Below are 17962 nucleotides of genomic sequence, written 5' to 3'. Positions count from 1 at the left end.
TTGTCTTCACCATCCTCAAGGACTTTCTTCCCCAAGCGTCAGCTTATAACTAGGCGCTTGGTTTACTTATCGATATGTTTTTCGCTGCCCTGCTCTGCCCTTATCGAATTATTATCGTCTTCTTCGTCTCCACTCGTCTCGTCTCGTCGGACTACTATACGAGTCCTGGGCTACCTGCTCAACTTCGTCTCGCCCCTTTCTGTGGCCTGGGCGTCCTGGATGGCTGTGGACTTGGGCCTCGCTCCCCTTCCTAGCAGTTGGTATGGTGTTACTGGCTACTGAAAATCTGCTCCGGGGAGAGAACCCGCCACGAGGCCAGGGCACGATTGCGAGCGGCAGCCCAAGAGGCCGGAGCCATGAGAGCAGAGAGCAGAGTCAAGGGCAAGAGCAAGAGAGAGTGATTGCTACCCGGGGCCTTCAGTTATACTCCTCACGATAACCCTTATCTGCGTGCCAAATCAGGTTAGTTCTTTGTCCCAATCTTAGTGGGCTAGTTTAAATAATTGTAGCAATATAAACTAACTGTTTTTAGATGGCCGGTACTCGCACCTACTGGCCTGATTATCGAGTTGTTTTGTTATTAATACATCTTAATCGGCCTGCCCAGCTTCGATGGCTTCCTTGAGCTGTTTCCGATTACTTATGCAAACAACTCGATGGCCTCAAGTATAGGCCTAACTGGTTTTGGTCTGTCTGCGATTTGGCTTAATGCATAATTCAGAGTCCTGTCTGCTTTTCAAAATACAAAAGTCTCTCTTCACAGAAACTGCAGCTTTGGTTTCAATTTCCCCAAAAGCTGCTTGTGCCACTGAGTCCAAGCTTTTAAAATATTGCAGGTTTTGGCCACGAGGTGCAGACGCCATCTTTGGGTACCCTTTTTAAAATGTCCATGCAGGGTCCCTTTTATTAATAATAACCTTTGGGGAAATGTAAGTATCACTTTTTCCAAGGTGAGCAAAATTTTTCTGACCCTCCATAGTCAACCTTCCCCTGTAATTACCTATCTAATACACCCACGACACATGCACTTCCCATTCTGTGAAAATGTAGTGTACAATCAGCATACAGAGAGTAAATTACAGACTTTACACACATCCAAGCATGGAGGGGTCCAACACCCCTGCACCACCTGGTACACATACATCTTTATTAACCGCGTCGCAAAAAAAACAATAGAAAAACCTTTATTAAAAGATAATAAACACAAAAAAACCAACAATCTTTAATCAGAATACAAGGAAAAAGACTTAAACAGGCGTAGCTCCCTTCACCTTTACATAATGTTCCTTCCAGATCTTCTGGTTACGGAACTCTAACAACTGACCCTTTCCCTTACACTGAATGCAAACTAGGTACAACACTATCCCTAACTGACAAACCACAAGAATGTGGGAAGCCAGTCTGATCCACGAGGGTGGAATCACAATATCCAATATCTTAGTCCCTATCTCTACTGTTTTCTGCTCTAGAGTGTAAAAATGTTTCTGTGAAACTATAACGGCTTTGAGTATTTTGGTCAGATGTTCAGGGAGAGGGGAATTTCATAGCCAAAGTGCGCTACGTACTTTTGCAAATTCGTAAAATTCTCCTTCACAGTGAGGTGAACAGTGGAGGGCTCAGGAATGGGGACAATTCGCTCCTGGGGCAAGTGAACTTCTGCCTCGGGTTTAAAACAGAAACTGCCGTCACTAACCGGACACCAGTTATGCTGTCCATGCTGGTAGTGGGACGCGCCGGTGGTGACACAATATGTCCCACCTCCTATATATGCTACCTGCAGGGGAACATGGCCTTGTGCCATTGCCTCCATGGTACAATTTATAGGTTTCGCGCCAGCAGCTCTGAACCCACACTGCGGTTTTGAAAAGGCATTCAAGTGCTGGGGACACAGGATTATGTGTGCTCCCCGGCTCCGGCACCCTGAGAGGTCAGTACCTGTCATAGCGTGCTCCCACTTAATGACGTAAGGTGGGACCGCTGTGAAACGAATGTGTGCACCCCCTTGAATGACTCCAATGTTCTCCACCCTGTATACCGGCGCCCATTGGGCTTTCCTACCCATGACTGGCATCCTAACTACTACTCCCATGATTGTGTGGTTGGACCGCCCACAATCCACGGGGACTGGGTAGGCTTCGGAAGCTAGCCGGAGTTGGCACGGGCTCAATGCATTCTCAAACGGGTGGAGGGCTACGAGGTGCTTGTCGCTAATCCAGGAGGGGACTAAACCTTGTTTTAGATCCTCCAGATTACTGCGGCCTTCGCCCAGTAACCACGCCCCGTATAGCACGCACACTCATTCTGCGCAGCCTGGTCAGAAGCTTTCCTGTCCTCCCTTATGAGAGCATTTAGCGTCTTTGCATGCTTTTCCAACTCCGCTATGATTTCTTTTAAATGGACCGTCATGGCCTGGTCCTCATGCAACTCCGAGCCCACTACCTTGTTCTCATCCAGCAATATCTTTTTTAACTGTGTTTTTAAGCAGTTTATCTGGGTCTGCAGCTCTATGTCATCTAAACTGTTGATGACAGAGGACCCAGTGTTAAACGCAGTAAAAACATCATTCCATACTCCCCTTCTTTGCCTCCCTGCATTACCCAAAAGCTCTCGGTGTGTGGTGTACAGTTTGGTTTTGTCCATGTGGGCGAAATCAAACTCATAAAACTTCTTGAACATGTCCTTTAATAGGGCCTGGTATAGCTGCTCTGTTTCTTTGGGGCACCACTCTGGTAAATGTACCTCGGTGAGATTTAAAATCACGGAGGCTACCGCGTAGTGTACCCCGTGGTACAGCACCTGATCGGTAGGGACTAGTCCCAACCCATTCCCTGGTCCCTTGGTGGTGCTGGGGCAACCTTCCCTGTGTATCCTCGCCACCTGCGCCGTGGGCGGGGCACAAGCTCAGTGGCATTGACTGGGATCGGGGTGTATGGGACTGCGCGCACCTTTCGGCTGGCATCCCACCTCATCCCCTTCCCGGTGTCGTGCCACTGCTGGTGGAAAACGATGGATATGCCTGCAGGGCAGACCTCCTCTGACCCCCACATACAGATATAAATCCCTTGGTCCGGTTCCCACCACTTGTCCCAACACATACTTAATCCTCCATGAGTCCCTGTGATCGTCCGGTGGGTGTTGTTCCCCAACCGTTCCCACTTGACTTCGGGGTTCCTCATATCTTTGCTCAGTTTTCTGAGCCACCACCACCTATCCAGAGGAATGTGTCCTTTACACGTTAAACATATTCGCTTTCCAACGGTGACGCTGACCCTCGTAACGACCCGTACCCTGGGGCACAGGAGGGAGGTCTCCCCGTACGTGAATCCGGTTTGGCTGGAGTACTGAGACGAATTGGACCCCAGCCATCATGGCCACCTTCCCTCGTGGATGTAGATGGCGGTCTCCTCCGCATCCCGTTCACCGCTTCCATCGATCGCTATGGGCGCCCTGTCTCCCGAGCACCCGTAGATGTGGGAATCCTGAACGTCGCCTCATCTCCCAACGCCCATCCCAATCAGGGCAAATAGGATCACGATCCCCTCCATCCTGAAAGTCTTTCTGTAAAAGATACAAAAACATGCAGCCAGGTCCCCAAGAGATTCTCTGGCTTGGTGAAGCACGGTCGGGTCCTGCGACCTCGACCCAAATATACACACTCTTAGCAGATTACTTACTTAAAACTACCCATCACCTTGTTTAACTAAACTAAAACACCCAAACTTAAACTAAGTAATTACTTAACAATAAACAAAACTTAAACTACCTATACTATATACATCCGCCGCCTGTCTCTGGGCGGCCAGGCTAATCTCTGGTTGGACTGTGGCTCACCGCCACCCCTGGTGTGACCGCACCGTCCTTCACTGTCGGTCCCTCGCAGCTTGTGGCTGCTGGCTGAGGACCTCTGTCCTTGGATCTCTCCCTGACTCAAGGGGCGGCCCTTGGTAACTGGAGGGCTGGTGACCACGGCTTTCTCGGCTGGGGCGTCTGTGGTGACCTTCTGGGGGCCTTGACGGGTGGGGTTTTCTTGGCCGCTGGGCCTTTAACCCGAACCACTGCTCCCTCAGGCTTGACCTCTCCCGAACCCGGGCCAGGGACAGGTAACTTTTCGCAGCCTGCTGCTGTGAGCTGAGAGTCTCCGCCCCCAGGTCCCATGGCTGGGTCTGGGGCGGGGTTTTCGACCTCAGGTCGCTCCCTCTCTACACCTGGGTTAGGGGCAGGGTTTTCGCCCTCAGGTCCCTCCCCCTCGTCAGGATCCCAGAAGAGTGGGGGAGTGTCCCAATCGATGGGCGGGATGGCCCTTCCCTTCAAGCAAGCCACAGCACCTGCCTGTGCAGTCTGTGAACTCGCTTCTGCTGCAGGCTGAGGATCTTTATCCTCAGACCTTTCCCCAACTGGCCGCTTTCCCCTTTCAGGTGTAAACAGCTTACACTGGTTGATATGGAATCATTTTGTGCGCCGGGGCATCTTCACGACGTATACCATGGGGCTGGCTTTATCTATAATGCTGTAGGGCCCCATGTACAATGGTTCCAAACTCCCCACTCAGGCATAGTTTCTTACCATAACCTGATCTCCTACCTCCCACTCATGGTGCTTCCTTGGTTCGAGCAGCAATCGGTTACTCCGATGCTGCCTTCCCATGTTCCCAGCCGCCTGCTCATGGACCTGCTTCAGGTGCTCAAAGAGGTTTCGGGCGAACCTGTCCCGGTTGACCTCTCTGAGCTGACCCTCCGTGAGCACCGGGGCTAGTACATGGGTGGGGGTCCGCATAACTCTGCCAGTCATTAGCTCGTACGGCGAGTACCCCGTGCTTTTAGACTGGCTGGCCCGGATCCCCATCAAAACCAACGGTAGGACTTCGGCCCATTTACGGGGCGAGTCCACCATCTCCTTCCTTAGCCTTTCTTTCAGGGTTCGATTCATGCGTTCCACAATCCCGGATGACTGGGGGTTGTGGGCCACATGCCATTTCCCTTCAATGCCGAACAGCATAAGGGTGTTCTGCATCACCTGTCCGGTGAAGTGACTCCCTTGGTCGGACTCCACAAACTGTGGTAGTCTCCACCGCAAGAACACTTCCCAGACCAGGATCCTGGCAGTACCCAGAGCTGTGGCTGTTCTGCAGGGAAAGTCCTCTACCCATTTGGTAAACACGTCCACCAGGACTAGGCAGTACTTATAGCCTCCCTGGGCGGTGGGCAGGGGCCCAATGTAGTCAACCTGTATCGACTGCCATGGTCCCTCTACCCTCCTGATGTGTCCCATAGGTACCTTCCATTTGTGGGGGTCAGGCAGCGCACACAAGACATCGTCCCTGAGTACCGGCCACCATCCTGCCTGTTCCACCAGCTGCCAGGTGGTCTCAGGCCCGAGGTGTCCCGCTCCTGGACCCTCATGGGCCAGTTGAAGGAATTCCCTCCGGTGCTGCTGCAGCACAACCCACTGTTCCCCCGGAACAGCATACCCTCTTTAACGGAGAGGATTGCTGTGCCGTACGGACCTTCTATTCCCTTTCCCTGAGCGACTGCACTGAGGACTGCTTTTAGGATGGGGTCTTGGGCTTGGACCATCTTAAGTTCCGGGGCTAATGCTACCCCTACAATCCCTTGGGTCCCGTCCCTACCTCTGACCACCGCCATTGGTCTGGACCCAAGTGGGACCCAGAAAATGCCTGTGCGGGCACCCTCCTTGGCGAGCAACTCAGACTGCTGGTTGCCTTGGCCGCGGGGTTCTGTGGAGGAATGGGCTTTCACCTTGTGGATGAAAACCTCCCCTTCTTCCCCCACTGCTGCCAGGATCCTTTCCAGCAGGGGCTTTACTGTGAGGGGTCTCCCGTCAGCGGAGGTGTATCTGCGATGGGACCAGATGGCCAGGTACTCCGTACACGAATTGCACGTGAACATGTTGTCCAAGCAAATCGTGTAGGGGGTGGGGAAGATTTCGGGGTGTGTAACAACGTACACCACCGCAGAGAGTTCAGCCTGCTGGGCGCTCATCGTGCTGGGGAGCTTAATCGCCAGGGCAATGTTTGCCGCTGGGTAGTAAACTCCACGCCCTGTGAGACGCTCGCCAGCAGATACCGTGCTGGAACCGTCTACATAGATCTCGCGGCCTGTGGGATGTATCCCGGCCCGTAAACCTATGTTTACTTCCCAAACCCCTTCGATGGAACACTGGCGGGCTGTTCCAGGATATACCAGGTTGGCTGCGAGCTTTGGCTCACAGAGACCCTTCACCTTCAGATCCATCTGTGAGAGGAGCAAGGTCCAGCGGGCAATGCGAGCACTGCTCACTGTTCCATCCTTGATCCTCCCATCCAGAAGCATCTGGGCGGGTATGTGATGGTTGAGGAGGGTGATGGGAGAGGTGCCTGTGAAGATCAATGATCTTTTCACAGCCCAATGTGTGGCCAAAAGGTGCCGCTCACAGTTGGAATAGCTCCTTTCCACATCAGTGAGTATCCTGAAGGAGTAGACCACCGGCCGCAGCCGGCCGTGCCGCTCTTGGAGCAGCACAGCGCTCAGGCTGTCCCCGCTGGTTGCTACCTCCAGAAAAAACTCTTTCCCCCCATCTATGGCCCCTAGAGCTGGCGCAGTCTGCAAGTCTTTCTTGAGCCTGACAAATGCTGCCTGGCAACCCTCATCCCAAAGCCACTCCAGTCCCTTGTGTAGGAGTCGGAGCAGAGGGGCTGCGGTGGCTGCATAGTCCTCAATGAAATCTCTACATTACCCGGTTAGCCCTAGAAACGACCTCACACCAGTTACTGTGTTTGGGACCGATAGTTCTTGTACCACCTCCCTCCTAGACTTATCTATGGCCCTTTCTCCAGCGCGCACAGTCAGGCCGAGGAATTTCACCTCCTGCTGGCCGATCTGCGCTTTCTTGGGGTTTACTTTGAAACCCTTCTGCACTAGCAGCTCCAGCAGTTCGGACAATAGCAGGCCATGCTCCTCTTTTGAATCAGTGAACAGGAGCAGGTCATCCTCATATTGGACCAACTGTCTGGGCTGGCTAAAATCCTTCAAACTGTTGGCCATACACTGATGGAAAATACTGGGGCTGTTGTGGAAGCCCTGTGGCAAACAGTTCCACGTGTACTGTTGCCCTTTAAACATAAAGGCAAACTTGTACTGATCCTCCCTCCTTACAGGGATGGACCAAAACCCATTGGAAATATCCAGCACCGTGAAAGTGGTCGCGGATGCTTGAATACTCCCGATGAGGTCGGCAACTGCTGCTACTGTGGGTGCGCAGGCTGGGATGTTACTATTGAGCACCCGATAATCCACCGTGGCCCTCCAAGAATTGTCCAGCTTTCTGACCAGCCATAATGGAGAATTCACGTGGGTAGCTATCGGTCTCAGAACTCCCTGCTGCACCAATGAGGACATGGCTGCTTCCATTTCTGGCACTGCTTCCCTGGGGAAGTTATACTGTTTCTGTGGTCGGGCCATGGGGTCCCCGTCTACGCTAACTTCAAACCCTGTGACCCTCCCGCAGTCGTGTTTGTGAGCGGCAAATGTGGCTAGGTGGGCCTGCACAAATGCCTGGAACTCTGGTGGGGTGTTGCTGACCATGAGCCCAGGGACGACCTGGTTGAGAGAGAGGAGACCTCACGACCACCACCCGTAGCGCCAAGTTTCAGCGAGGTTTGGCAGCAAGGGGGGCTGGAGCCTGGAGTGGAGCCAGAGGTGGAGGCGGAGGTAGAGCAACCCCTGCCTTTTCCTCCATCATGTTTTGCTCATCCGAACCATTGTCTACTGTATCGCAACCCTGTTGCCGGTGTCCTGCTGCGGTCGCCATTTCAGTAGGGGTGGTGTAGGGTGGCGCGTGCGCCAGTCAGTTATGCCTCTGACTGTTTATGAGTGGTTTGAATCGCTCTCACGCCCCTGGGTTCTCGACACCGGACTTAGGTATAGGCGGCGATACAGAAAAGACTCGAGTAGACAGGTGGTTTGGATGTGAGAAAACCAGGATTTTATTGAAATAGAAATTAACACAATCTTATGAAAAGTTACTAGTATAAAATTACAGGCAAATACAAAATAACTATACTTGTACAGGGAATGGGGAACACACGGCACATCGAGGGAAAACAACTATCTTAACAATCCCCTTATTCTTATCCCACCAGCTATACCTAACTAGATTAAGCTATGAGGGGCCAGAATTCATGCTCACCAATCCAAAGATAAAAGCCAACTGTTAACGAGTGCGAGTTTTGAAGTCTGGTTTCTGGTCCTTCTAGGTACCCCGTCGTCACGTGGTCTTCAGGGGTGCGGTATTCGGTCGGCTACTGCGACACACCTTCTCCCCTCCGCTACTGTCGTCATCTCATCTCGATGGGTTCTCCTCTTCTTCTCCCTCAGGCGGTCGTCGGCGGTAACGTTATATTTATCAAACAGTCATCAGTCGTTACCGTTTAGATTTTACTAGCCAAGCATCAAATGCCTGTATATTCGTTGTGGCATAGACACCTGCTTTATCGCATTGTTCAACAAGGTGTTTGCCTTCACTGTCCTCAAGGATTTTCTTCCCCAAGCGTCAGCTTATAACTAGGCGCTTGGTTTACTTATCGATACATTTTTCGCTGCCCTGCTCTGCCCTTATCGAGTTATTATCGTCTTCTTCGTCTCCACTCATCTCGTCTCGTCGGACTACAATATGAGTCCTGGGCTACCTGCTCAACTTCGTCTCGCCCCTTTTTGCGGCCTGGGCGTCCTGGATGGCTGTGGACTTGGGCCTCGCTCCCCTTCCTAGCAGTTGGTATGGTGTTACTGGCTACTGAAAATCTGCTCCGGGGAGAGAACCCGCCACGAGGCCAGGGCACGAGTTCGAGCAGCAGCCCAAGAGGCCGGAGCCACGAGAGCAGAGAGCAGAGTCAAGGGCAAGAGCAAGAGAGAGTGATTGCTACCCGGGGCCTTCAGTTATACTCCTCACGAAAACCCTTATCTGCGTGCCAAATCAGGTTAGTTCTTTGTCCCAATCTTAGCGGGCTAGTTTAAATAATTGTCGCAATCTATACTAACTGTTTTTAGATGGCTGGTAATCGCACCTACTGGCCTGGTTATTGAGTTGTTTTGTTATTAATACATCTTAATCGGCCTGCCCAGCTTCGATGGCTTCCTTGAGCTGTTTCCAATTACTTATGCAAACAACTCGATGGCCTCATGTACAGGCCTAACTGGTTTTGGTCTGTCTGCAATTTGGCTCCATGCATAATTCAGAGTCCTGTCTGCTTTTCAAAATACAAATGTCTCTCTTCACAGAAACTGCAGCTTTGGTTTCAATTTCCCCAAAAGCTGCTTGTGCCACAGAGTCCAAGCTTTTAAAATCTTGCAGGCTTTTGGCCACGAGGTGCAGACGCCATCTTTGGGTACCCTTTTTAAAATGTCCATGCAGGGTCCCTTTTATTAATAATAACCTTTGGGGAAATGTAGAAATTTTGTGAATCTTACACTCCCCCCTGTGATACTAAAACTTGCTTGAAGTATAATTTTTTCCAACGTGAGCAAAATTTTTCTGACCCTCCATAGTCAACCTTCCCCTGTAATTACCTATCTAATACACCCACGACACATGCACTTCCCATTCTGCGAAAATATAGTGTACATCAGCATACAGAGAGTAAATTACAGACTTTACACACATCCAAGCATGGAGGGGTCCAACACCCCTGCACCACTTGATATACATACATCTTTATTAACCGCGTTGCAAAGAAAAAACAGAAAAACCTTTATTAAAAAATAATAAACACAAAAAAAACAACAACTTTAATCAGAATACAAGGAAAAAGACTTAAACAGGTGTATCGCCCTCCACCTTTACATAATGTTCCTTCCAGATCTTCTGGTTACGGAACTCTAACAACTGACCTTTTCCCTTACACTGAATACAAACTAGGTACAACACTATCCCTAACTGACAAACCACAAGTATGTGGGAAGCCAGTCTGATCCACGAAGGGACTCTATGTTATTGAAAATGTCCCATCAGGGTGGAATCACAATATCCAATATCTTAATCCCTATCTCTACTGTTTTCTGCTCTAGAGTGTAAAAATGTTTCTGCGAAACTATAACGGCTTTGAGTATTTTGGTAAGGTGTTCATGGAGAGGCGGAATTTTGTAGCCAAAGTGCGCTACGTACTTTTGCAAATTCGTAAAATTCTCCTTCACAGTGAGGTGAACAGTGGAGAGCTCAGGAATGGGGACAATTCGCTCCTGGGCCACTTGAACTTCTGCCTCGGGTTTAAAACAGAAACTGCTGTCACTAACCGGACACCAGCTAGGCTGTCCATGCTGATAGTGGGACGCGCCGGTGGTGACACAATATGTCCCACCTCCTATATATGCTACCTGCGGGGGAACATGGCCTTGTGCCATTGCCTCCATAGTACAATTTATAGGTTTCGCGCCAGCAGCTCTGAACCCACACTGCGGTTTTGAATAGGCTTTCAAGTGCTGGGGACACAGGATTATGTGTGCTCCCCGGCTCTGGCACCCTGAGAGGTCAGTACCTGTCATAGCATGCTCCCATTTAATGACGTAAGGCGGGACTGCTGTGAAACGAATGTGTGCACCCCCTTGAATGACTCCAATGTTCTCCACCCTGTATACCGGCGCGGGTCGGGCTGTCCTACCCATGACCAGAATCCTAACTACATTGACCCACCTTTGATCCATAACCCTTGATACCCTTACCGAATAAAATCTGTCAATCTCAATCTTGCAGGTGTCAATTGACTCAACATCCACAACACTACCATTTGTAATAAAAAGTGCTTCCTGATTTCACTCCCAAATGGCCTAGCTCTAATTTTAAGATTATGCCCTTTGGTTCTAGATTTCTCCACCAGAAAGAAGAGAAGAAAGAAAGAAATATTTGCACTTCATAACTTGCATATAGCACCTTTCTTGACATCAGGAGGTCCCATTGCACTTTACAATCAATTAAGTACTTTTGAAGTGTAGTCACTGTTGTAATGTAGGAAACACAGCAACCAATATGTGCACAGCAAGGTCACCATGTGGTGAGATTAATGACCAGATAATCTGTATTAGAAATTCCCATGCATTGAAATAGTGCCATGGCATCTTTTCCATTCTTCTGAGATCTCGGTTTAATGTCTCACCAAAAGACAGCACCTCCAACAGCCTAGATTTTGTACTCAAGTCTCTTGGAGTTGGACTATGAACTCACAACCTTCTGACTCGGAGGCGAAAGTGCGGCCACTGAGTCATGGCTGATATAGAGGAAATAGTTTCTCTGTATCTACCCAATCAAATCCGTTATCATTTTAAACACCTTGATTAGATCACCTCTCAACCTTCTAAACTCAAGGGAATACAAATCAAGTTTATGCAACCTGATTGGTGAATGTACATCATTGGATGAGTTTCTTTTAACATCAACATACTCATTCCAGAGGCATGACGATTTGGAGGTTCGTACATTTTACCTCTTATTTTTGCAGCTGATATGGTCATGGCCAGAAGTGGTGTCACAGTCAAGACAATGGTTTTGATAGTGATGCTGAAAACTGCCTTCGGCCTTCCTGGAATCTATGTTTTGTCCCTCTGACTCTACACTCCAACATCTTGTTTGGTCCCTTTACTTTCAGCATCACTCATATTGGAAGCTGAGCAAAGTTATGCACCGAATCTACATCTTCTTGGCACAGCACATTGGTATTCCACGGTATCACATAGAAACATAGAAGATAGGAGCAGGAGTAGGCCATTTGGCCCCTCGAGCCTGCTCCGCCATTTAATGAGATCATGGCTGATCATCCAAATTCAGTACCCTGTCCCTGCTTTCTCCCTTGATCCCTTTAGCCTTAAGAAATATGTCTAACTCCTTCTTGAATATATTTAATGAATTGGCCTCAACTGCCTTTTGTGGTAGAGAATTCCGCAGGTTCACCACTCTCTGGGTGAAGAAATTCCTCCTCATCTCTGTCCTAAATGGCTTACCCCTTATCTTTAGACCGTGACCCCTGGTTCTGGACTCCCCCGCCATTGGGAACATCCTTCCTGCATCTAGTCTGTCTAGTCCTGTTAGAATGTTATAAGTTTCAATGAGATCCCCTCTCATTTTTCTAAACTCCAGCGAATATAAGCCCAATCGACCCAATCTCTCCTCATACGTCATTCCTGCCATCCCAGGTATCAGTCTGGTGAATCTTCGCTGCACTCCCTCCATGGCAAGAACATCCTTCCTCAGATAAGGCGACCAAAACTGCACACAATACTCAAGGTGTGGTCTCACCAAGGCCCTGTACAACTGCAGCAAGATATCCTTGCTCCTGTACTCGAATCCTCTCGCTATGAAGGCCAACATGGTGTGTTGCACCAAATAAGAATGATGGATATATGGCTTCATATTTCATTAACATTTGAGGGGAAAATGCTATCCATTATCATTATACTATTTCACTATGAACAACAACATTAAACAGCATTTATGTAGCGCCTTTAACATAGGAAAATGCCCCATTGCGCTTCACAGGGGCATAATGAGTCAAAAATTGAAACCGAACTAATTAAGATGGGTGACTAAAAGCTTGGGCAAAGAGGTAGGTTTTAAGGGGAGAGAGCAGGTACATAAATGATTGGCAGTCCCCAAAGTAGAAAAGTCACCTGATCCAGATGGAATGCATCCTAGGTTACTGAGCGAAGTATGGGTGGAAATTGCAGATGCATTGGCCACAAATTTTCCAATCCTCCTTGGGTATGGGGGTGGTGCCAGAGGACTGCAGGATTGCAAATATTACACCCCTGTTCAAAAAGGGGAGATTGATAAACCCGGCAACTACAGGCCAGTCACCCTAATGTTGGTGGTAGGGAAACTTTTAGAGACAATAATGCGGGGAAAAATTAATTGGTATTTGGAAAAGTATGGGCTCATAAATGAAAGTCAGCATGGATTTGTTAAAGGCAAGTCGTGTTTGACGAGCTTGATTGAGTCCTTTGATAAAATAACAGAGAGGGCTGATGAGTGTAGTGTGTGGCTGATGTTGTATGTGTGGACTTTCAAAAAGCGTTTGGCTAAGTACCATATAATAGACCTGTTAGCAAAATTAAAGCCCATGGGATTCAAGGGACAGTGGCAACATGGTTACAAAATTGGCTAAGGGACAGAAAGCAGAGAATAGTGGTGAATGGTTATATTTCAGACTGGAGGAAATTATACATCGGTGTTCGGCAGGGATTGGTGTTAGGACCACTGCTCTTTTTGATATATATTAATGACTTGAACTTGGGTATACAGGGGATAATTTCAAAGTTTGCAGATGATATGGAATAGTAAACAATGAGCAGGGTAGTAACAGACTTCAGGAGCACATAGACTGATGAAATGGGCAGACACATGGCAGATGAAATTTAACACAGAGACGAGATACATTTTGGTAGGAAGACTGAGGAGAGGTACTATGAGCTAAATGGTACAATTTTAAAGGGGATGCAGGAACAGAGAGACCTGGGGCTATATGTAAACAAACCTTTGAAGGTGGCAGGACAAGTTAAAAAGGCTGTTAAAATACATATGGATCCTTGGCTTTATTAATAGATGAATAGAGTACGAAAGCAAGGAAGTTATGCTAAACATTTATAAAATACTGGTTAGGCCTGAGCTGGAGTGTTGTGTTCCATTCTGGGCACTGCACTTTAGGACGGGTGTCAAGGCCTTGGAGAGAGTGCAGAAGAGATTTACTAGAATGGTAACAGGGATGAGGGACTTCAGTTATGTGGAGAGACTGCAGAAGCTGGGGGTTTTCTCCTTAGAGCAGAGAAGGTTAAGAGGAGATTTAATAGAGTTGTTCAAAATCATGAATGGTTTTGATAGAGTAAATAAGGAGAAACTGTTTCCAGTTGCAGAAGGGTTGGTAACTAGAGGATACAGATTTAAGGTGATTGGCAAAAGAGCCAGAGGTGACATGAGGAAATATTTTTTTACACAGCGAGTTATTGTGATCTGGAATGCACTTCTGGAAGCAGATTTAATAGTAACATTCAAAAGAGAATTGAAAAAATACTTCAAGGGGAAAAGAATTACAGGGCTATGCAGAAAGAGCAGGGGACTGGGATTAATTGGATAGCTGTAACAAAGAGCTGGCAGGACACGATGGTCCGAATGGCCTCCTTTTGTGCTGTATTATTCTATTAATCTAAGAGGTAGAGAGGCAGAAAGGTTTAGCGAGGGAATTTCGGAGCTTAGGGCCTAGACTGCTGAAAGCACAGCCGCCAATGGTGGGGTGAACTTTATGAAAAAACAAAGGAGGTCGGGTGAGGAATGGCTCACTTACCCCTCTGCCAGATCCCTGCAGCTGCTTATCCATTGTCAGTCTTCCATTTGGTTATTCCCAGTGACTGTCTTACCATGTGAGCTTTGATCTGCACGACCTTTGCCCTGCTGGGACCCAATCCACCATTTTCTGAAGGTACACAAGTTCAGCGTAACAGCACATGTATGTGCAGCCCATCATGATTCTCTTGCCGTAATATGCTCTGTCACTGTATGCATGCCACATTGTGTCATTACTTCATTGCTGGTTTATTTATCCTTCCAGCTGATACCCAACATTGTCCTTGTACATAGTGGGGGTGAATGTCTACTATTTTTCCGCAGCTAATCTGCCAAAGTTATGGTGGTTGAACAGGGGAACCCCTATGGAAATTCACCCCCAATAAATTAGTACGGTTAGAGCAGGTGAAGGGCTCTCATTACGAGCCAATTTTTTATTTTATTCCTGCCTCCTGGAACAGGGCCTGCACATCAATATGGTTTTGTAGGCCGGTGTCCTTCATTTATTAACTGCAGATACTGGGCAATGTTCATTAACATTGAGATAATTTACTTCCAGTTGTTAAACTGATAAGTTTACACTAAGACTCTTAATTCTGTTGTTTGGCTTCTCTTACCATCTGCACTAAACTGCCATGTCAAAAAGTGGAAATATTGTAGTACAGTATTGGTTGGATGACAGCTCCATGTAATTACCATGCAGTTGCCACATAAAGAGCCTTAACACCCAGTGACAATACAATCCCAGTCAACAGCTCTTAAGCCATTCAACTGTGTGGTACAATACAAACAGTAAAGACATTCAACTTCTAACAGCTCCTGCCTTTATTAAAAACTAAATGCGAGAATGCATGAATTATTTACTAATTTTCAAGCTATGCAATTGGAGTGATAGCTTGTGCGGGTGTTGCAGCTGAGATTCTAGTTTTCCTACTCTGGCCAGTTCAGTCACGTCTGAGCTAGAAGCAGGCAAGTGATATGGAGATGTGCTAATCCCTTTCTTCCTGGCCCCATAGGTGCATTGAGTCCCCTACACCAATTTCCTCAGGCACAAGGGGCGCGGTACCTCAGGGATGCATTAGATTTTGCTTTTCTACCCCCATCTCCCCTTTTAGAAAACTTCTCATCTCTCCACTTCATGTCATATAATTCCTTTCTCCTTCAACTTCCTCTTCACTGCAGATCAAGTATTCATGTGTGTGACTATCTCTGTCCAAGACTGTGATGACACACTAGCTCCAGAACACTGGATGCCTGTTCAAAAATTTGGCTTTGTTCCTCTCTCACCACGAAAGAATCAAAATCCTGTTCTTTAAAATGTCTTCTTGCTACTTCAGTTCTCTACTGCATTGCTGCAGCAGCTGCTAACACTAATTATTAGTTTTTAACTATTTCATATCCTGTAAGCCCCAGCCTTGAGTCTACTTGTTTATAGTTCCATATGACTAAATATACAAATATATAATTTTTGCATCAATTAAACCTCAGATCTGATTGAGAAGCTCAATGGAAAATGTACAAACCTGAGGAATAGAGTACCTAAAATGTTCGAAATTCATTATGCATTAACGAAGGGTGACCAACTGCCCAATAGTGTATTGCTGGAGAAGTATTTATGTCATTCTTATCCTTCATTGACTCAAATACCATATCCATAAAACATGAACAGATCACAATTCAAAATCCTTTCAACTTACTAATCAAAATCAAAATGGGACAAATGATGTACAAAATGTATTTTACTAGCTACACTTTTGCTCCACCTTCAATAATAGTAACAGCCTTAACCAGCATGAAGAGATTATGCAGCTCATTAGCAGTCAACTGACTAATTACGGTAATTATTTATTTTGGTTTTAAGAATTGTTTGCTTCAGTGCAGTGAAGCTGGCAATCGGAGGTACACAGCAATGGCAACACTGCATGTGGGGGATATCTTGTTAAAGTTAATCAGCAGAGAAGATCTACAGAAGGTCAGTATAACAACGGAACTAGACAGAACAGATAGACATTGATAGACATCTCCATGAGGTATTTGACAGCATTCAATGTTTCCTTTGTAAGATTCGCAAAATTTCTACATTTCCCCAAAGGTTATTATTAATAAAAGGGACCCTGCATGGACATTTTAATGAAAAGGGTACCCAAAGATAGCGTCCGCACCTCGTGGCCAAAAGCCTGCAAGATTTAAAGAGCTTGGACTCTGTGGCACAAGCAGCTTTTTGGGAAATCGAAACCCAAGCTGCAGTTTCTGTGAAGAGAGGCTTTTGTATTTTGAAAGCAGACAGGACTTTGAATTATGCATTAAGTCAAATCGGAGACAGATCAAAAACCAGTGAGGCCTATACGTAAGACCATCAAGTTGTTTGCATAAATAATCGGAAACAGCTTAGGGAAGCCATCGAAGCTGGGCAGGCCGATTAAGATGTATTAATAACAAAAGCAACTCAGGAATCGGGCCAGTAGGTGCGATTACCGGCCATCTAACAACGGTTAATTTAGATTGCTACCATTATTTGAACTAGCCCGCCAAGATTGGGACAATGAACTGACCTGATTTGGCGCGCAGATAAGGGCCATCCGAAGGAGTATAATTGTAGGCCCACTGGCAACCTTCTCTCTCTGCTCTCTGCCCTTGCTCTTGGCTCCTGCTCTGGCCCCTCACCCTCGTGGCTGCTGCTCTTCCCCCGTCCCGCGCTTACCGCCCGGCCACTGCCCGTGCCTTTCCCATTCCACCAGGGACGCCCGGCATTGCACCAGGCAAACACGGATAAACCAGGCCAGGCAAGGCAGGACGTGACGAGGCGAGGAGGCGAGATGAATTGGGAAGATGAATGGGAAGATGATTGAAGAAAAGCTTCGAATAATCGGGCCTTCAATCCAGCTCACCATCAACTATCTTCATACAAACTTCAACTGCCGGCCGAGGAAGAGGAACCATCATCCCTGCGAGGTAAAGTACCGAAGCAGAAACTTTAACTTTGGGGTGCTTGTACCTGGATGACGCCCTTGCAGCACCCCGAGACCACGTGATTATGGCAGGCTCCAGAGAGCACAAAGAGCGAACCCCAAACCCCACCGCTGTTTTGAATTCAGCAGATCTTTTGATTGGTGAGCATGAATTCTGGCCCCTCATAGCTTAATCTAGATAGGTATAGGGGGCGGGATAAGGGTAAGGGGATTGTTAAGATAGTCATTTTCCCTTGATGAGCCGTGTGTTCCCCATTCCCTGTATAAGTATAGTTATTTGTATTTGCCTGTAAATTTTATACTAGTAACTTTTCATAAGATTGTGTTATTTCTATTTCAATAAAAATCTTGGTTTTCTCACATCCAAACCACCTGTCTACTCGAGTCTTTTCTGTATCGCCGCCTGTACCTAAGTCCAGTGTCTAGAACCCAGGGGTGTGGGAGCGATTCGAACCGCTCATAAACAATCAGAGGCATAACTGACTGGGCGTACGCGCCACTCCACACCACCCCCCACACTTAATTGTAAGGGGACCAAATTTTCATTTCAGCTCAAGATACGTATGGGATTTAATTTGAAATAAATAGGTTACACGAAGTTTACTCTGTGACTATATGACAATCAGAATTTCCAGTAAATAGTATATGAGTCCATTCTAATGCAGCGATGTAAAAGTGAC

The sequence above is a fragment of the Somniosus microcephalus genome, chromosome 10, assembly GCF_052327205.1.
Source record: "Somniosus microcephalus isolate GS21.2 chromosome 10, FLI_Smic_1.0, whole genome shotgun sequence".
Taxonomy (NCBI): domain Eukaryota; kingdom Metazoa; phylum Chordata; class Chondrichthyes; order Squaliformes; family Somniosidae; genus Somniosus; species Somniosus microcephalus.
Note: the sequence above shows the minus strand (reverse complement) of the source record.